Here is a 22,402-nt window from a genome sequence, read left to right on the forward strand (position 1 = left end):
CCGCTGGATCCAGGTAACCTCAGTGACAGCTCAGCTGATCGCTATACTCACCTCAGTTGCTGTGTGAAGCTGACCGGAGCGGCGGTGTATTCTGCAGCTCATGTCACCTTCATGCAGCACAGCTGGACGCGACGCTGGAGGTCCGTGGATTACGCCGGACATGGAGGGTTTGTCGGGGTTAATAAATTGGTGATGAGGGACTTTGTTAGTGTTTTTTATTTCTAATAAAGGATTTTTCGGGTGTGTGTGTTTTTTAACTGTAATTTACAGATTAATCATGGAAGGAATCTTGGGGAGACGCCTGACATGATTAATCTAGGATTTAGTGGCAGCTATGGGCTGCCATTAACTCCTTATTACCCGATTTGCCAACGCACTAGGGTAAATCGGGAAGAGCCGGGTACAGTCCCAGAACTGTTGCATATAATGTATGCGGCAATTCTGGGCGGCTGCTGACTGATATTGTTAGGCTGGGGGGCTCCCCATAACGTGGAGCTCCCCATCCTGAGAATACCAGCCTTCAGCCGTATGGCTTTATCTGGCTGGTATTAAAATTGGGGGGACCGCACGACGTTTTTTTTAATTATTTAATTATTTATTTCACTGCACAGTATACACACACCGGCTGCTGTGTTTGGGTGCAGTGAGACACCTGTCACTCAGCGTGGGGGCGTGTCTCACTGCAACCAATCATAGGCGCCGAAAAGCAGGAAAGCAGGGAATACGAGATTGTTTAATGAGCGGCCGGCTTTTTCAAAAGAGGAAAAGCCGCCGGAGTTTAGTGAACAGCAGTGCAGCGCCGCGGCAGTGATCGGGGAACGGTAAGTAAGAGAGGGGGGGGGGGGGAACTGACCGACAGACTGTGAGAGGGGGACAGACAAGACAGAGAGAGACCGACAGAGCGAGACCGACCGACGGGAGATAGAATGAAAAAAAAATGACCGACATCGCTAGTAAAAAGCACAAAACGTGCGTTTTGGACATCGGAGTGCCACACAATGTTTTACGTAAAATCTTTCATGTATTAATCTCAAAAAGTAACATACTCCAGCTCTATCTCACTATTGGGTATGTGCTTTTAACATTTCCGCCATGAAAATTCATTTTGGTGTCATTTTGGAAGGTTTTCTGGTGAGTCCGTAAAAATGGCGTAAAACTCGGACAAAATTGTTCACAGCTGTGACTTTTGAGTGATAAATGCTTCAAGGGGTCTTCCCCATGCTGTTGCCATGTCATTTGAGCACTCTTCTGAGACTTTTGTGACATTTTTAGGGTTTCTACATGCTGCCGGGGGTCATTTCATAAAAATACTCGGGTCTCCCATAGGATAACATTGGGCTCGGTGCTCGGGCCGAGTACACGAGTATCTTGGGATGCTCGGCCTGAGCCTCGAGCACCCGAGCTTTTTAGTACTCGCTCATCACTAGTGCTCACCAAAAGCAGGGTGCTGCTGGACTGGGATAGTTGGCCCTGGAAGTCCTGAAGTCACGAAAACTGTAATCCCTGGGGAGCCAGCAGAAGGGTGAGACTCTGTTGCTTGTACCATCTTGTGTTCGGGAATGTACAATATGTTTTTGACTGTTGGTGAACCAATAAAGTCTTACCATTGTGTGGTTCACTCACCCTGTGTTGTCTGAATAGTGTTTTGCCCACAGGGAAGGAGTGGCAGTGTTCAGTGGGATGAGCCCTGGTCTGTGCAGTCTTTAGACCAGCGGATGAAAGCACCCACTCACCCTCGTGTCTCCACAACTGATGGCAGCGGTGGGACAATACTCAACCCGGCTGATCCGGGGAAGCTGCAGGGGACAAGTGTTTGTAGGCACCATCCAAGGGCTCCATAATCAGGGAGGCAAAGAGGCAAACCCATCAGGCCATAGGTGATGCACACAGGTTTCGGCTGCCACCATGTCCAACCCCACCAGCTCAGCCTTGGCAAAAGGACCGGAGTGGGCATACAGCCTCAGTGGTAAATGGCTACTACAGGAGCTGTGCCAGATTTGAAAGACTGAATACAGGGCCACTGACACCCGGTCGGATTTTATCCAGGAATGCTGAGAACATTTTGGCGGACGACAAAGAACCTGAAGAGGGTGACACAGAGGAATTTAACTGTGCGACATATGAAGGATCCCATGGCTGTCTGCAATCAACAACCCAGTCCCAAGCAGCCCGAATCCAGGAGTTATTGTCTGCAATTGGACCCAAAGCCTCAAGCAGGGAGAGCGTGTGTGTTATGGACTTAGTTTTCAGAGTTCTAGTTCCCCTACCACCAGCACCAGCCCCTACCTCCATGATGGTCCACCACCAAGGAAATCATCTCCGCTAGAGGGATGTGCCAGTATTTAATGAGTCCAGCACTGAGGTAGATGAACATCTGCAACTGATACTGATGCACCAGGTGCCCACAGCTTATTGGGCCAAATACTTGCAAACTAGATTGACTGGCTTGGGCCCAGAATACTGTTTGATTACTTGGGCCTCAGGACTGTCTGGACTATGGGACTATTAAGGAAATAGTGTTGTCCCTTTTTGCCATAACTCCTGAGAGATATCGCATCGAGGTCCAGACTTTGTTTCACCAGAGTACCTCCTATGTAGAATTTGGCAGTCAACTTTGATTGCACTCGCAATTGCTGGCTCAATGGTCGGGCTGACCACTCAGCTGCTGTTCTCCAGGACATAATTATGCTCAAACAACTTATGGAGAAGATGACCCCCAAAATATGAGAATGGGTAGCTGACCAGAAAACTAACACTCCAGAGCAAGCAGCCCGATTGGCTAACAAGTTTGCAGTTAATTGACCCCGCTAGAGACCCGAATTGCCCAACAATCCCACGAGGCCCCTCAACTAGGCGGCATGGGAACTCGAGCAGCCTTTATCAACTAACTCAGGACTATCACACTTCCCAGCCGAAGCCCCACAAGTACAAAGGTTTACAAACAGGGCCATGAGTTGCCTAACTCAAGGTGCTGTTATACGTGCGGGCGCCTTGGACGTATGGCCAAAGATTGTCTCCAAAACTGGACTCCCATGCCTGGAGCCCATCAACGTCTGCCATTGATGGGCTTCAGGCATGGGAATGGATGTAATGGATGGCCCATTGGGTGAACGGCTAAGTCCATCCCAGAAGCAACAGTTTACAAACCTGCTCAAAACATATGGACCCAAGTTCACGATTCGACCTGGTCGAATTCCACTTGTCAAGCATCATGTCAACATAGCGGCAGCCACTCCACTCAGACAACCTGCCTACCAGGTAACACCACCAGTGTGGGCAATGATGAAGGCCAGGGTGGCTGATATGTTAAATATGGAGGTCACAGTTCCTTCTCATAGCACCTGGGCTGGCAGTGTATTGTTGGTACCCAATAAGGACAAAAGTACATGCTTCTGTGTGGACTATAGACGTCTCAATGAGGTCACCGTTACAGACACCTACCCCATGCCCCAGGTGGATGAGCTACTGGATAGATTAGGGTGGTCTTGGTTCATATATACCCACGATCTGATCAAAGGATACTGGCAGATCCCACTCACAAAAAAGGCTCAAGAGAAATTTTCATTCATCACCCCTTTTGGCCTGTATGAGTTCACCAGCATGCCATTTGGGATGAAGAATGCTCTGGGTACCTTCCAAAGGATGGTGGACTAAATACTAGAGGGATGTCAGGGGTATGCCTAGGCCTACCTGAATGACATCGCTATCTTCAGCGACACCAGGGAAGAGCATCTACAGCACATGTCCCAGGTGCTGCAGAGGGTAGTAAAAGCGCAGCTCACCATACGACCCTACAAATGCCAAATGGGGATGCCCGAGGTGTTATACATGGGAGACTGGGTGAGAAGTGGGTGCATTTGTCCAGAAGCTGTAAAAGTAGAAGCAATTACCCAGTGGCCCTGACCAATCAAGCAAAAACAGGTTTATCCCTAATTATAATACAGTAGCAAAGCCCCTCCCTGACCTCACCAACAAAAGGTATGCCGGCAACCTCATCTGGACTCCATAATGCAAGTCCACATTCCTCCAGCTGAAAACCCAGCTAGCCCGGTGCCCAGTTATGACTGCTCTCGACTTCTGCTTCCAGTTCATTGTCCAAACACAAGCATTGGATACCGGATTGGGAGCATTACTTAGCCATGTGGGGGCCAAAAGTCAGGAGCATCCAATAGGCTATCTGTCTCAAAAACTGTTGGACCGAGAGAGGGTCTATGCCACAAAAGAAAAAGAATGCCTAGCCTAGTCTACATGCCCTTGGCCGAGGAACTTCAGCTCCAGCTGGTGAATCACAGAACTGCTTTCTAAGCTTCTTGCTATCTCTTCTCAGTGGGCGCTTTCCAAAAGCGGGGTGCTGCTGGACTGGGATAGTTCGCCCTGGAGTTACAAAGACTCCAATCCCTGAAGGGCCAATGGAAGGGTGAGACTCTGTTGCTTGTACTATTTTTTGTTCTTGCTGGGAATGTACAATATGTTTTTGCCTGATGGTGAAGAAATACATTTTTACCAGAGTGTGGTTCACTCACCCTATGTAGTCTGAGTAGTGTTTTGCCCACACGGAAGTAGTGAAAACATTCAGTGGGATGAGCCCTGGTTTGTGCAGTCTCTATAAAGACAGTGTGGCGCCCTGGACTAGCCAGGTCGTCACAAGTACTACAACACACACACACCCCCACCCCAAGACAGGCACATCAGCCAGACACAAAACCCTTGTTGCCTCCCTCCAGGGGCTGATGTCCACTCCAGGTGGGGTGGAGCCAGGCGGTTGGCCCCACCCACGGAGGAGTTCACAGTCCTGGAGGCAGGGAAAGGCAGTGAGTAGAGTGGAGTGGAGTGGAGAGACAGAGGAGTTCAGGAGAGGAGTGCCTGCTGGTGTCTGGGTGTGTAGCCCAGGCACTGACAGCAAGGTTGGCAGTCGGTAGTGGCCGTCTGCAGGAGAGGCGAATCAACGCGGAGCCGTAGAACCGGGGGTGGGCGACGGCCCGCCGTTACCGACCGGTGAGCGAATTGAAGCCAGCACACACAGGCAGGGCCTGCGGACCCCGACCAGGCTTGGAGCCGCCGACAAGGTCAAATCCGTTAGTGACCGGAACTCCAGGGGTTTCCTAGCAGCCAAGACCCGATAGAAGGCAACCGTCCGACCAGCAAAAGGAAATACAGAAACCGCCAAAGCTAGGATTCCAGGGGCCAGAGCCTGCGGGCAAAGGGGCTCCTCCGGCGCATATATACGCTGGGGAGCGGGTAACCTGTGGGAAGCCACCGGAGCCGAACAAACACTAAGGTGCAGGAAAAGGCAGCCATCACCAACCGTCCGGGAGAAGCCACAGCAGCCGGCTGTGGGACCTGTCCATCCAGCTGTTTGGTTTACCAGAGACTTTGCGTACATTTGTGGCTGAGTGAGTAAAACAGTGCCATCCGGCATCGCGCTGCGCAGTCCATGCGACCCTGCACCTTGCCAACCCTGCCTCCCCGTCACCTCAATGGGCCCCGGGACCACCAACCCCTACCCACGGAGGGGGAAAAAAACATCTCAGCTGGTCCCTATCATCGCTCCCGGGATCCCCGTCATCAGCAGCGGTGGTGCCCATTATCAACCCGTGGGTGGCGTCACGGACTAAATCCCCAAACCAAACTACCCCTTTCACGGGCGAGGAGCGCCACTCGAGTCCCCGGATCCGGCCCACCGCTCGAGCCACGGAGCAGCAGCAGCAGCAGCGCCGGACCCGAGCGCTAGCGAGCGCAGCGCCCCGCCGCCCGCGACAACTTGGCATCACGAACCGGATCTTACCGTTCTACCGGCTGGTAGAAGTGCGCCTTGTGCCTCGCCGGCGGTGTCCGGCCGAAAAATTTCAGAATTCGCCATCTTGGGCGCGAAGATTTTCCTGCTCGAGCGTCTTCTCGAGCAGTGGAGGCGCGAAAGCCGAAGCCCCGCCCCTGAAGAGGAGATGCCGAGAAAAGACCAAGGGAGGGCGGTAACAAGATGTCTGTGCCCGACGGAGCCGCTCGAGGAGTGGCGGTCGCAGCCGCAGCGGCACCCGTGGATGGAAATGGGCCAGCCCGTGCTCCGGACTCACGAGCAGGGGAGGCCGTGGCCCCCGCCGTTGCTCAGGTGATGCCGTTCTCTTTTCCTATGTGCCCGGAGCTACCTGGCTGCCGCAGTACGACGGGAAACCTGATGCTTTACAGGTCTTCCGAAAGAAGCTTAACCCGATCCTTGAATTGTATCCTCTGACGGATAGACAACGTGCAGCGGTAGTGCTGGGGCAGCTAACCGGCACGGCTGAGCAGGAGACGAAGACCTGGACCGAGGGGGACCGGTCCTCAGTGGCCACCATCTTTGAAAAACTTCAGATTGCTTTCGAGACCCGCACGGAAGCAGAGCTGCGGATGCAGTTTTATCAATGTCGACAGTGGCCTGCAGATAGTATCAGAGACTATGCCTTGCGCCTGCAAACCTCCCTCCGTGCACTGAAGCGGGTGGATACCATTAATGATGCGGACAGCAACAAAATGTTAGTCGAGCAATTCGTACAGGGACTGGGATCCCCGGAGGACCGCAAGCAGCTCCGGCTGTGGGCCCTAGAACACCCTAACGTGGACTTTGCCGTGCTGAAAGAACGGGCCATCAAAGCTCTGCAGCCCCCAGCATCAGACGTCCCTGAAGCGGCCCCATGGCCAGCTGAGACGGCTCCCATCTTGGTAGCCCCTCCTCTCCCAGCTCCTTCAGCCCCTGCAGCCCCTGGCAGAATGATGGAGGAGCTGGCTGCTCAGGTCCGTTGCATGGATGGAGACCTCGCCAAGATCCTTGCCGCCCTCCAGCCTCCGACAAGATCCAAGCCCCCGGGGAGGATGCAGCTCGCCGACAGCCCAGAGGACGTCCCCTGGATGCAGCGGAGAAGGGCCAATGACTCACGGTATGGACCTCCAATTTGTTACAGGTGCAGCAAGCCCGGCCACTACTCCCGACAGTGTCCGTTAAGCGAGCAACTCCTGGGGCCAAGAGCCAATCCTTAGGAGTAGAACCCAGTGGCCCCCCAGACTGGCGGGACCGGTACATCGGAGCCCGGCCCATCATCCCTCTGGCAGTGGAAGGCATCCCGCTGATGGCACTCCTGGACACTGGATCCCAGGTAACCACGATACCGTACACACTGTATCAGCGGTATTGGGGGCATGATGAACTTGCCCCTCCAGATGGTAGCATGACACTGGTCACAGCTGATGGACTCCCCTTAACCCAAGTGGGATACAAACAAGTGGCCATGACCGTAGGACGGGCTGAACTGCAGCACCAGGGAATGATTGTGATAATGAATGAACCCAGCGACCATAACCCGAAGGTAGTGCTAGGGACTAATGTGATGGAGCACTGCATGAGTGAGGTGCTGACCCTACTGCAGCAGCTGGCCGCCACCGCAGCAGGAGGCCGACAGAGGGCTGTGCAGCGTGAGATCCGGGCCTTGATGTATCGCCAGCAAGTGAACTCAACAGGAGGGGAGATTGGAGGAGTGAGAGTGATGGATGCGGCCCCTTTGATTGTGCCTCCCAGGAGTGAAATGATGATTTGATGCAGGGCAGCGGTATGTCCCCAGGGGCATGATTACCCAGCCATGGTAGAGCCCATGTCCTCCGAACACTGGCCCACAGTAATGGCCGCCTGAGGGGTGGTAGACGTCAAGAAAGGGAGAGTGCCCGTAAGGGTGTTAAACTGCGGGGAGGAGGAGGTCAGGCTTCCCCGGTACGCTACTCTTGCCAAGCTGCTTACTCTAGATCCCCACACCATCCAGGAGGCCGTTCCCCCGACCTCACCGCCTTCTGCCAGTCACCACACATCCCCTGAGCGGTTAGATGAGTGGTGTCAAGAGTTACATGTAGTCACTGATGTTACCCCCACACATCACAAAGAAGTGTTATACAGGGTGGTACAGGAGCACAAGCAGATTTTCAGCAAACATTCACTAGATTTTGGGCAGATTAAAGGGGTCCAACACCACATCCCCACCGGCGAGCATCCCCCCATTAAAGAGAGATACAGACATATCCCACCCGCACACTACCAATGCGCCAAAGACATGTTGAGGAACATGAAGGAGGCGGGGGTTATTCGGGATAGTTGCAGTCCCTGGGCCGCCCCGCTGGTGCTGGTAAAGAAAAAGGATGGCACCATGAGAATGTGTGTGGATTACCGGAAGATTAACCAGATAACGCATAAAGATGCCTATCCTCTGCCCCGTATTGAAGAGTCACTAGCCGCGCTGAGAACCGCTAACTACTTCTCTACCCTTGACCTCACCAGTGGGTACTGGCAGGTGGCCGTGGCGCCCGAAGACCGTGAGAAGACTGCCTTCGCTACACCCATGGGACTCTGTGAGTTCAACAGCATGCCGTTCGGGCTGTGCAACGCCCCTGGAACCTTCCAACGGCTGATGGAATGCTGTCTGGGACATCTGAATTTTGAGACCGTCTTGCTGTACCTGGACGATGTAATTGTAAACTCACAGACGTATGAAGCCCACCTGGAGCACCTGGCTGAGGTGTTTGCGTCCCTTGCCAAGTACGGGATGAAATTGAAGCCCCATTCAGGACTGGCCCCAACCAACCACGGTGAGAGAAGTGAGACAGTTCCTGGGTCTGGTAGGCTACTACCGCCGCTTTATTAAAGGATACACGAAGATGGCTGCCCCTATGCAAGATCTCCTCGTGGGACAGACCAAAGGAGGCAGAGCTCCAGGGTCCCCGTTGGTGTGGGAAGAGAAACATGAAGAGTCCTTCTGCCGGTTGAAGACGGCCTTGACCGGGGAAGAGATCCTAGCGTACCTGGACTACAGCCTCCCGTTCATCCTCTACACTGATGCCAGTAATGTGGGCTTGGGAGCCGTGTTGTCCCAGGTCCAGGACGGAAGGGAGAAGGTGATCGCCTATGCTAGCCAGAAACTCCGACCTACGGAAAGGAATCCTGAGAACTACAGCTCTTTCAAGCTTGAGCTCTTAGCACTGGTGTGGGCCATCACCGAGCGATTCCGCCATTACCTAGCGGCAGCCAAGTTCACCGCTTATACGGACAATAACCCGTTAACCCATCTGGATACAGCTAAGCTGGGTGCATTGGAGCAGCGGTGGGTGGCCAGGTTGGCTAACTATGACTTGACTTCACCATCAAATACCGAGTCGGCCGTAAAAATGCTAACGCAGACGCACTCTCCCGGATGTCCAACAACATTAAGATGAAAAATCGACCGCAAACAGCTGCTATGCCAAACAATTTCTTTTTTATTCAAGCGTTCTTTTCATCGGTGCAGATAAAAATGCGGGAGGTGACTAGGATGCGAGTCCCTCCAAAGGACGACGGCCGTTTCGTCTGTAAGCCAGACTTCTACGGGACGCACTCTCCCGGATGCCCCACCTGTTAGGAGGGGGGCCGGAAGATGATGACCTCGAAGAAATCGAGTTGCCCGCGTTCCACCGGCTGCCAGCCGAGAAGTTGCATGTCCAGCAACAACAGGTGAACTTGGACCCGCTGCCCAGCCAAGGGTGGCAAGAAGCCCAGGACCAGGCGCCTGCCATCCACTTGGTCAAGACCATGGTGGAACAAGGTTCTGCTGGAATAGACCCCGCCGCTCCCTCCGAGGCCCAACGACTGTGGAAGGAATGAGCCCGGCTGTACCTGCACCAGGGGAAGCTGTATCGGGAATTGATCAACCCGAAGACCCATGAGAAGGTTCGCCAGCTGGTGGTTCCCCAGGCTAACGTGCCCACTGTTCTGCAAGCATACCATAACGGTGTTGGGAACTTTGGGTGGAAGAAGCTGGAGATGCTGTTGAGGGAGCGGTTCTATTAGAGTGGGATGCGAGAGTCGGTAGAGGCCTGGTGCCGGGAGTGTGGTCCCTGCACGCTGAGAAGAAGGGACGAAGCCAGCCAGAAGGCCCCCCTACGCCCAATAATTACCCATCAGCCGCTGGAGCTGGTCGCCCTGGACCACGTTAAGCTCACCCCTAGCCGAAGTGGGTACACTTATGCCTTGACCATTGTGGACCACTATTCAAGATTCATGGTGGTTGTACCAGTTAAAGATCTGACCGGGCATACTGCAGCCAGAGCCTTCCAGGCCTACTTTTGCCGACCACATGGGTACCCGGAGAGAGTACTGACCGACAAGGGTCCAGCTTTTGAAGCAGAAGTGTTTCAGAAATTCTGCCAGTTGTACGGCTGTAAAAAGATTCGGACCACCCCGTACCACGCCCAGACTAATGGCATGTGTGAAAAGATGAACCATCTGGTCTTGGACCTCCTTAAGACCCTGCCGTTGGAAGAGCGGAACTTATGGCCAGAAAAGCTGCCCAATCTGGTAGACATGTACAATAACATTCCTAGCAGCTCTACCAAGTGCACGCCCGCGTACCTAATGAGAGCCCGACCAGGCCGGTTGCCGGTGGACCTAGAAATGGATTTGGAGGCTCCAGAGGCCCTTCCTTCCACTGCTGACTGGGACGCCCGGCGGAGGGCGCAGTACCGACAGGTCCAAGAATACGTAGAAAAGAACTTGTGTCGAAGTCGGGGAGAGCAAGAACAGTGCTTCAACAGGAAGACTCCTGCGGGTCCCTTTCAGCCTGGAGATGTAGTGCTGAAGCGAAAGAGAAGAACCCATAAGCTGGATGACCAATGGGAGAAGACCCCGTATGTTATACAACCCACTGAATGAGAGAATGGGAAGGCCTACCAGATTAGTCGTGACCAGGGGAAGACTTCGGCCGTGGTTTCCAGGGAGCACCTGAAGAGGTGCCCACCCCCATTGAGGGTGGCAACTGAAGTTCCGGCCCCCAGACCAGCCGGGGAGAGAGAAAAAGAGGTAATCCACACCGTGATGGGTGATTTCCCGGCAGACTGGCCTATGCAGAACGGCGCAGTGATTCTTCCAGTGATACTGTTCCCACAACCCGTGGAGGAAAAAGATCTGGAAGTAGCCGCCAATGAACCAGTGCCCAGGGATGCACTTGTACCCAGCCCCCCTATGTCTCCGATTGCCCCACACGATAGACGGGAAGGGGAACCAGTTGTTTCCTCTGCCCCACTGCCTGTCACCACTGACATTGGGCCCCGAAGGTCCACGCGCCCCAACCTAGGCCGACCCCCGCTTAGGTACAGGGAAACTACCATTTAGGGGCGTTATACGTTGAGTGTGTAAATAAGTGAATGAATGAATCAAACCGTACAAATCACCTGATTGGCCGCCCGAGAAGAAGAGAACCGTCCCCGTTGGGACTGGAGTTGTCCCTGTTGTACTGTTAACCCCCACCGTTGCCGCCTCCAGAGAGGCAGATTTGGAGGATGGGCCTGGAGGAAAGTGATGGCCCAGGCCCGCCACTACCGCAACCGGTGGCGATCCTCCGGGGGGTCAGGGGTCCCCCATGGACATGGGGTCCTCTGAAGTGACAGCCGAGTGCGAGTCACCGTACCCGCTCCCGCTCGGGCAGCCTGGATCTGGACTGGGGTCAAGGGGTGCTGCTCACTTCTTAGGGGCAGCATCAGGGCTAGGTTGCTTGGGTGGGAGAGTGGAAGCCGTCCGTCCGTTATTATTAAAAATGTATATATATATATATATATATATATGTGTTTTGCATCGTTTAAGTGACATGCCTCCCGTAAGGGAAGATTTGAAATGCATACTGTTTTGTTGTTTTTATATTTTTACAGTTGAAAAGAAAAATAAAACCGGTGATGGACGGGCAGCCCGCGGACGGTCTGCATTTAACCAAGGGGGAATGTGGCGCCCTGGACTAGCCAGGTCGTCATAAGTACTGCAACACACACCCCCACCCCGAGACAGGCACATCAGCCAGACACAAAACCCTTGTTGCCTTCCTCCAGGGGCTGATGTCCACACCAGGTGGGGTGGAGCCAGGCAGTTGGCCACACCCACGGAGGAGTTCACAGTCCTGGAGGCAGGGAAAGACAGTGAGCACAGTGGAGTAGAGTGGAGTGGAGTGGAGAGACAGAGGAGTTCAAGAGAGGAGTGCCTGCTGGTGTCTGGGTGTGTGGCCCAGGCACTGACAGCAAGGTTGGCAGACGGTGGTGGCCGTCTGCAGGAGAGGCGAATCAACGCGGAGCCGTAGGACCGGGGATGGGCGACGGCCCGCCGGTACCGACCGGTGAGCGATGGGAAGCCAGCACACACAGGCAGGGCCTGCGGACCCTGACCAGGCTTGGAGCCGCCGAAAAGGTCAAATCCATTAGTGACCGGAACCCCAGGGGTTTCCTAGCAGCCAAGACCCGATAGAAGGCAACCGCCCGACCAGCAAAAGGAAATACAGCTACCGCCAAAGCTAAGATTCCAGGGGCCAGAGCCTGCGGGCAAAGGGGCTCCTCCGGCGCATATATACGCTGGGGAGCGGGTTACCGGTGGGAAGCCACCGGAGCCGAACAAACACTAAGGTGCAGGAAAAGGCAGCCATCACCAACCGTCCGGGAGAAGCCACAGCAGCCGGCTGTGGGACCCGTCCATCCAGCCGTTTGGTTTACCAGAGACTTTGCGTACATTTGTGGCTGAGTGAGTACAACCGTGCCATCCGGCACAGCGCTGCGCAGTCCATGCGACCCTGCACCTTGCCAACCCTGCCTCCCCGTCACCTCACCAGGCCCCGGGACCACCAACCCCTACCAACGGAGGGGGAAAACAACATCCCAACTGCTCCCTATCATCACTCCCGGGATCCCCGTCATCAGCAGCGGTGGTGCCCACCTTCACCACAACCCGTGGGTGGCGTCACGGACTAAATCCCCAAACCAAACTACCCCTTTCACTCATGGGGGAGGAGCGCCGCTCGAGTCCCCGGATCCGGCCCACCGCTCGAGCCACCGAGCAGCAGCAGCAGCACCGGACCCGAGCGCTAGCGAGCGCAGCGCCCCGCCGCCCGCGACAACAGTCAGGTGTGTGAACGAGATAAGGCTACTTCCACACATCAGTTTTTTCCATCAGGCACAATCCAGAAAAAAACGGATAAAACTGATCCGGCGCCGGATCCGTTTTATCCCCATTGATTTGTATTAGCGACGGATTGTGCCTGATAGCCTTGCGTTACATCCGACTGTTGCCGGATCCGTCGTAATTGGCTAATTTGGCGGCCAGATGGAACGTCTTTTGTAACGTTTTTTGTCTCTGACAACAAATCGCATCGTGACGGATCTGGCGCAATATGGCATGATTTACAATGGAAGCCTACGGACGCCGGATCCGACGTAATGCGGCAAAAAATGGATGCGGCCGCTGGATCCGTTTTTGTAAACTGAGCATGCTCAAATTTATTGAAAAAAAAACGGATCCAGCAAAAAAAACGGACGAAACGGATGCAAAAATGGATGCGCTGGACCTGTTTTTTGATGCATCATGTATGCCGGATCCATCAAAAAAAGGGATCAGGCGCATCCGTTTTTGCATATTCTGCGCCGGATCCATTGCATCAGGCACACACCGGATTATGCCTGATGCCAAAAAACTGATGTGTGAAAGTAGTAATATTAATAAATACCTGCAATTAAAAATGTATTATGGTTCTTCTGATATAGCTATGTATATTACCTCATGTGAAGGCACTCATATAGTGACAGTTAGTTTGTTATTTAGTTGCTCATGGTCGTAACTATGGATACCTAAGTTGCAATGCCCTGCACACGAGGTAAGATACATTGTTATATCAGAATAACTATACTACATTACTAATTGGAGGTATTTGCTAATATTATTATTATTATTATTACTCCTACTACATATTGGGATAGGATCATGGAGATGGGAATACCCTTTAAAGTCCTACACAGTTTCTATTAAAATTCATAGGCAGGGCCTTACAGGCTTCATGTCAGTGTAAGGCTAATATTAATTTTAAGATCCACTTGAAGAATTCAAACAATATGAAAAACTCTAATAAAAAAAAAGCCTTTGACGCCCTACTAAGCTTACTATTCATGAAACCGTAGCCTTGGGACACTAGACATGTACCACCATAATTTTATTTGGGCTTACCTGGGTCACGTTAAATCCGTTCTTGTTCTCATCTCTGTAACTTGGTGGTTAGGGGACACTGCTGTTTAATCTTTTTGAAGTAAGGGGCAATGTGATCTCTTGCTCTGGTGCCAGATGTAGATGACTCGCCCACCCCAGGGCTATGGGACACCCGGTGCCGGGCCGGACTAGTCCGGTGGTAGTCAGTGGTGGCTGGGCCCGGCTCCGTGGCCCTGGTGGGTGTCAGTAGAATATGTGGCTTGCTTGTTAATGTTTGTGTTCGTGACGCCACCTGTGGTATGCGGCTACTAAGCCGCCGCTGCTGTGTGAGGCCTCCGGGATGATGTTGTGGCAGCAATGATAGTACTGCTCCCCACAGGTGGAGCAATGCCCGGGGCACAGTTGGTGCTTGTAAGTGTCTAGGCAGATGGAATAACAGAGGCAACTCCAAGGGTGCAGTTCAAGTTCTTTACTCACAGTTCTTGTCACAGTTGTAGGGACCCTCAGACTGCTGGGACCACTGTCAGGGACCTCCGCCGTTTCTGGATGATTCAGAGCGTGAAATCCGGTACCCTCCTCTTAGTGTCTTTTTCTCTGCTGTCTTCACTAGCCTTGCCTTAGTTAGATGGACTTGGCTTGGCCTCCATCACAGCCTCCAGGCTGGGGGGTCACCTGTCGGCTGATTACCCCTTTTCTGAAGGTCTGCTCTGGGTTCTGGCCCTGGGAGCTTTCAATTCCCTGGGCCTCGGTTTTTACTGTTTGGAGATTGTCTTTTCACTCCTCCAGTCTCTAGGGACCGTCCCCTGTCGCAGCTAATCACTCCACCGATGTCACCGTGGAACGGGCCACCGCAGCCTGCAGCTACCCGTAGCGCCTCTGGGCCCTCGGCAGCGGTACCCAACAAGGACTGCTCGTGGTACCTTACAGGACTACCCGCGGCCCTGCGACCCTTTCTTCCCTTCTCGTCCTACATGCTCACTCCTCACTCTCCCACTCCCTGAGCGAACTGACTAAACTTGACCTTCCCTTCTCTATCTACTCTCAGATGGCTCCTCCCACCTCCCCAGTTGCTAGGCTACCACCCTATGGGAACAGGGATGGGTCTTACAGCCCCTCTCAGCATGCAGCATGGGAGGGTTGCCTGCCACTTTCCCTGGTCCTGTGTGTCCCTAACAATGGGTGTAGTGTGAATTTACCAGGAGACCGGAGTTCACTCTCTTCCTCTCCCAGAATAGGGCATCACACCGCAGATGGGGTGCAATGACCTGTGGCGACGGAAGCCTCAGGGGCGCCACACTCCCCCACAGCAAATCCCAGCATGTCCTCGGGCTGAAAAACAACAAAAACAAATGGGAGAACTGCAAAACATTTTTGGTATGCAATAACATAAAACAGCAAAACATTTCTTCCCTTTATGGGAGGCACATATCATGAACGTTGCAAACTTCTTATAAAGAAAACTCTAAGTGTGCACTTCCAGTCCATTGCACGGTTCAGGCAAATCCCCCATAATTCTGGTAGGGGGCACAACGGGTGCAACTAATTACATTTTTGGCTACTACAAGTCCAGTAGCCCGTCAGTTCGTTTCAAACAAACAAAGTAACATCTTCGACCAGCCATTAAATCCAATGGCCTGGTGGCATCAGACAGATCAACAACATACCAGCCATTAAGTCCAATGGCCTGGTAGGACATAAAACACATACACCACACACCAGCCACTAAGTCCAGTGGCCTGGTATGTCAGGACACCTAAACATTCACCGGGGCCCACATTCCAGTTCAGTGGCCCGGTAGCACATAACATGGGGGGGGGTGACGTCTTCACAAAGAATCAGGGGCAGCACAGCAGGAAAGGGTGTCATCTTCGAAAAGAATCAAGGGCAAAACACAAGGGACTTCTTCAAAAAGAATGAGGGGCTATGTACAGTTTGGCAGCTCTTCATCTTCCTTACTCTCTAGGATAGATGTCAGGACCCCACTCCGGCATGGCTCCTGGCAGCAGGTACGCTGATGAGATCATCGTCTGGGTCCCTTGAGCACTGGTCCCTGACCTTCTGCGCTGTCCCGCAGCCTGGATTGGAGTGGGGCTGCCTGTAAGCGTTGCCCGGCGCTGCTGCAGGGGGCTGCTTGTCTGCAGGGGGCTATTGCTGTGGTCTCTGGGGCCCTGCTTTGGCCGGCTTGCAGGGGGTTACCAGCCATACGGCGCCACTCTGGCTCTTCTGGGGCTGCCTCCTTGTCTTGGCGGGCCGCGCCTGGCATGGCGGCGGCCTGGGTTGGAGTCGCTGCTGCGGTGAGATCTTGGCGGGCCGCACCTGGCGTAGCTGCGGCCCGGATCGGCGTCGCCGTTTCGGGCGTCTCTCCAGGGACCGCGGGCATGGCAGCGGGGGTTGGGGCTCTCGCGTCGGCAGGGGCATTAAATGACTCACCCCTCAGTTGCATCTCCGGTGTTCTGGTGGTCGCTGTCTTGCTGCAGGGTGCTGGTATCGGAGCTGCGGTCGTGGCACGCGCGCCTGCAGGAGGACCGGGCAGGAACCCCACCGGGCAATCCGGGCTCCGCCGGCTGGGGGTGTCACTCTCTTTACCCGGCTCTGCAGCGGCGGCTGGATCTTCTCCGCTCTCCAGGACGCAGGACACAACCCGGTTCTGAGGTGCGTGTCCCGGCTCGGCCACTCCTCCTCTGGCCGCTCGTTGCTCGGCGTCCATCCTTTTAGCTTCTTCACGCGCCATCTTTTCTTCCTCCGCCTTCTATGGCGGGCACCGCTTCGCGCGCTTTTCTTGGACAAGGGGGCGGGGCTTCTCTTCGCGCCCTTTCTTCTTGCACGCCCCCCTTCTTCCCGCTCTCAGCAGCGCTAATGGCGGCGGTTTCTCAGTAAAGTACACAGTCTGTCACACGGTTCTTCAGGCGCACAGTACCCGGTTAGACCGGGCACGAAATCCTGTTCGTGACGCCAAAGTTGACTCGCCCACCCCAGGGCTATGGGACACCCGGTGCCGGGCCGGACTAGTCCGGTGGTAGTCAGTGGTGGCTGGGCCCGGCTCCGTGGCCCTGGTGGGTGTCAGTAGAATATGTGGCTTGCTTGTTAATGTTTGTGTTCGTGACGCCACCTGTGGTATGCGGCTACTAAGCCGCCGCTGCTGTGTGAGGCCTCCGGGATGATGTTGTGGCAGCAATGATAGTACTGCTCCCCACAGGTGGAGCAATGCCCGGGGCACAGTTGGTGCTTGTAAGTGTCTAGGCAGATGGAATAACAGAGGCAACTCCAAGGGTGCAGTTCAAGTTCTTTACTCACAGTTCTTGTCACAGTTGTAGGGACCCTCAGACTGCTGGGACCACTGTCAGGGACCTCCGCCGTTTCTGGATGATTCAGAGCGTGAAATCCGGTACCCTCCTCTTAGTGTCTTTTTCTCTGCTGTCTTCACTAGCCTTGCCTTAGTTAGATGGACTTGGCTTGGCCTCCATCACAGCCTCCAGGCTGGGGGGTCACCTGTCGGCTGATTACCCCTTTTCTGAAGGTCTGCTCTGGGTTCTGGCCCTGGGAGCTTGCAATTCCCTGGGCCTCGGTTTTTACTGTTTGGAGATTGTCTTTTCACTCCTCCAGTCTCTAGGGACCGTCCCCTGTCGCAGCTAATCACTCCACCGATGTCACCGTGGAACGGGCCACCGCAGCCTGCAGCTACCCGTAGCGCCTCTGGGCCCTCGGCAGCGGTACCCAACAAGGACTGCTCGTGGTACCTTACAGGACTACCCGCGGCCCTGCGACCCTTTCTTCCCTTCTCGTCCTACATGCTCACTCCTCACTCTCCCACTCCCTGAGCGAACTGACTAAACTTGACCTTCCCTTCTCTATCTACTCTCAGATGGCTCCTCCCACCTCCCCAGTTGCTAGGCTACCACCCTATGGGAACAGGGATGGGTCTTACAGCCCCTCTCAGCATGCAGCATGGGAGGGTTGCCTGCCACTTTCCCTGGTCCTGTGTGTCCCTAACAATGGGTGTAGTGTGAATTTACCAGGAGACCGGAGTTCACTCTCTTCCTCTCCCAGAATAGGGCATCACACCGCAGATGGGGTGCAATGACCTGTGGCGACGGAAGCCTCAGGGGCGCCACATAGACGGCTGCCAAAACTCCGGTTGTGTTGTAACATGTTGGCTACAGAAATAAAGGAGCTGAGGCCAGAGACATAGGAGGTCAGTTAAGGTTGGGCCCCTGCAGATTTGTTGTGGAACATTGATAGGGCCATATCGATATGGTAGGCAGGTTAATGAAAATAATACATGTTAACTAGTACTCTGATTTAATCATCATGTATTCCTATTATGAACCAGGGCTGTGGAGTCGGAGTCGGAGTCGTGGAGTCGGAGTCAGAGTGGGAGCTCATTTTGGTGGAGTCGGAGTCGGTATAAAATGCACCGACACCGACTACTAAAATACATAATAAATTGGGGACAGTAGTGCAATGCAGAATGTGCTGAATATTTTTTCATAGGAATTTGGGAAAGCTATGAAATGTCCTATAAATGGCTGTTCTATTCCTGATCTAAGGCTATATTCACACAGAGCATTTTTGCTGCGTTTTTTGAGGATACGTTTTTCAGCTACAAAAGCAGATCAGCTTTTTAAAAAACCACATCACCTGCAAGGTTTTTGAGCTCATAAATAATGCTTGCAATAGCAAAAGCAGATTAGAAAAACACCACAAACTGACATTCTCATTCTTTGTGAGGATCCTCACAAAACGCTGTGTCTGAATGTCCTATCTTGAAAACCATTGCGTTTGCTGGGATGCCCGGAGTCACTGCATTTCACTGAATTATTTTGCCATCAATGTTCGATATGTTTGTGACAAGAAAGAAATTGTTAGCAAGACACTGGCAGTAACAGATACTAAAGCTCATCACACCGGCCAGTTTCTCCAGGCCTTAAGGTACCGTCACACTAAACAACTTACCAGCGATCTCAACAACGATACAACCTGATAGGGATCGCTGGTAAGTTGCTAGGAGGTCGCTGGTGAGATGTCACACTAAGCGACGCTCCAGCGATCCCACCAGCAACCTGACCTGGCAGGGATCGCTAGAGCGTCGCTACACGGGTTGCTGGTGAGCTGTCACACAGGCTGATCTCACGAGCGACCAGTGACCAGCCCCCTAGCCACAGTACACATCGGGTTAATTACCTGATGTGTACTCCGGCTACGTGTGCAGAGAGCAGGGAGCCAGCACTGACAGCGTGAGAGCGAAGGATGCCTTTACCGAAGGTAAATATCGGGTAACCAAGGTAAGGGCTTCTTGGTTACCCGATGTTTACCGTGGTTACCAGCGTCCGCAGAAGCCGGCTCCTGCTGTCTGCACATTCAGTTGTTGCTCTCTCGCTGTCACACAGCGATGTGTGCTTCACAGCGGGAGAGCAACAACTAAAAAATGGTCCAGGACATTCAGCAACAACCAGCGACCTCACAGCAGGGGCCATGTTGTTGCTGGATGTCACACACAGTGACATCACTAGCAACATCGCTGCTACATTACAAAAGTCGTGCCTCAGCAGCGATGTTGCTAGCGATGTTGCTTAGTGTGACGTGGCCTTTAATGGAAAAAGATCTGCAAGATTACAAACTCAAAAAAGAACAGGTTCTTGCTATTGTAATGAACAATGCTTCAAACATAAGTACAATTAAACTGATGAATGAGAGTAATGAACAGCAGCTAGAAGAAAATGTAGGATATAGTATGTGTGAGATGGAGCCACAGTGCTGTTCATGTAACTGAGGAACAAACAGATATTACAACAGAAGAACAGCAAAATGATACTTTAGGATTAATGATCTTGTTAAAGCTGCTTTAAAACACTTTCCTATTCATCACATGCGCAGTGTTGTGCACACGCTGCAGCTGGCAATAAGAGATAGTCTGCAAGAGGGACTTCGGTTTCACACATCCAGCTTTTCGCTGGTTTGGCGGATGTGGCGCACTCCAGTACAGTGTATACAGTACAGGGGCAACGCGACAAACGACAGTCACATGCTTTTGTGTGACCAGAGCATGTGACCTGGAAGTTGTGACGCTGCCACTGTACTGTATCGTACTGTACTGGCGTGCGCCACATCCACCAAACAGGCGAAAAGCTGGATGTGTGAAACTGAAGCAGGATGTGTGAAACTGGGCGGACATGCTGGAAATCTAATTGGAAAAGTGAGGAAGTTGGTTATTGCCGCCAGAACCCCTAAAATTGATTCCATCTTGAAGAGACGTACTGGGAAAGGGGCAATTGTTGATCAAGCCATTCGGTGAGGCAGCACTTATTTAATGATTGAGTGATTGCTTGAACTAAAATCGTTTCTTAGGGATATGGTGAACCCTCAAGTAATATTAAATGAAGGTCAATGGATACATGTGGCTGAATTGAAGGAATTGCTTAATCACTCATTTACCATGACTAAAAAATTACAAGCTGAGGATTTAACTCCTGGCATTTTCATAAGGGAGTGGAAGAACTTGGTATTTTTCCTGTCCCAAAGAGGAGGTTTAATCGGAGATGGAATTTCTGCTTCAATGAAACGGAGAGAGACACAGCTATTGGAAAATAAAATTCTCCTGGCAGCTGTTTATATGGACCCAAGTCATCATATATTGCTTGATGATCAACAGCTTACTAAAGGAAAAGAAGGTTTGAGTGAGGTAGCAGTTAGGATGAGCGGCTACAGGACTGCCAGGCGGAAGAGGACTTGGGGCCTGACAGTGCCACTGCTGCCATATCTTCATCCTCATCAGATGAGGAGTTTAACTTTGACAAGTATTTGGATGACATGGAGCAGCAAAGTGTTGCAGCAAGGAAAAAGATGTCACTCCGTCTCCTATAGACTCCGTCTCCTATAGCAGCAGATTGACCAGATTTCAGTAAAATTTTTCACTTGCTCTCAAAGAAATAGAAAAATTCAACCGTTCATCAAAACTGACTGTGCATGAGGCAATTCCTTTATATCCAGAAATTATTAGAGATGTTGCCCATGTGGGTACTGCTTTGCCTCCAACCCAAGTTAGTGTAAGTTGTTCTCTAGCCTTAAAATTATTGAGTCAGATTTGAGGTCATCTATGAAGGAGGATCTGATGGAGGCAATTCTATTTCTTACAACAAATTCATAGACTGCACAAATGTTTTTTTTACTATGTTTTTGTTGAAAACTGTTTTTTGCCACCTACATAGTGTATTACATAGTGTTATAGACAACACAGTATATATATATATATATATATATATGTATAGATATATATAACACTATGTAATACACTATGTAAGTGGCAAAAAACAGTTTTGAACAAAAACATACTAAATAAAAACATTTAGTATATTGCTTATATTTAAGTGAAAAATTTATTGTAGTACAATGTGAACATCAGTCATTTAATCATTTTTATGATACAATAATCAAGATATTTAGATAGAACATAGAATATATTTATTGGAATACAACTTTAGAACACAAAAAAACTGTAATAAATTGGGAATATGTAATAAAATATGTAATTTTATATAATTATACATGCACACACAAGATATATATGTAATCTACTGTATATTACATATTGTATAACATATTTACAATTTATTACAGTTTTTTGTGTTCTAAAGTTGTATTCCAATAAATATATTTTATGTTTTATCTAAATATCTTGATTATTGTATCATAAAAATGATTAAATGTCTGATGTTCACATTGTACTACAATAAATTTTTCACTTACCTATCAGTAATATATGTGGGAGTCGGAGTCGGTGCAAGGGAAATTGAGGAGTCGGAGTCGAAGGTTTGGCTTATCGACTCCACAGCCCTGTTAAGAACCAGTGAAATGTAAAACTGATTGTTATACAATTTGGACTATATTAGGAAGGATGGGACGAAGTGCTTTTATGCCATCAAGCAAAACCCAAAATGCATACGTCAAAACATGAAGTGAGCACTGAGAACATTTGTTCTGAGTTGCACGTGTGTCGCCCAGGGATAAGGGGTACTCAGATCCGGGCCAAGGGGTCACTTCTGTAGGTATCACGGTGGCGTGACCCGGTTTGTGATCCCAGGCTCCACAACAAAAAGGGGATTATGTAAGGGAAATTTGTAAGTCTATGATCCGTGACGCCACCTGTGGTGTGCGGTGAGGTAATGGAACACCGCCACTGCCGGTCAGAGGATCCCAGGGATGGTGATGGGCAGCAAGGTGGTGATTTTCCCTCCACGGGTAGGGTGTTGATGTCCCGGGATCCCGATGTAATGGATTGGGGAGTGACGGGTGCAGTCCATGGCTTGGACCGGTTGGTGCAGGAGTACTCACAGTATAAGGCAATAACTGACACGAGTCCAGGAATTAACCAAGTTGCTGGTAACTGGTGCCCACGGATGCTGTGAGGACGGG

The sequence above is a fragment of the Anomaloglossus baeobatrachus genome, chromosome 5, assembly GCF_048569485.1.
Source record: "Anomaloglossus baeobatrachus isolate aAnoBae1 chromosome 5, aAnoBae1.hap1, whole genome shotgun sequence".
Taxonomy (NCBI): Eukaryota; Metazoa; Chordata; class Amphibia; order Anura; family Aromobatidae; genus Anomaloglossus; species Anomaloglossus baeobatrachus.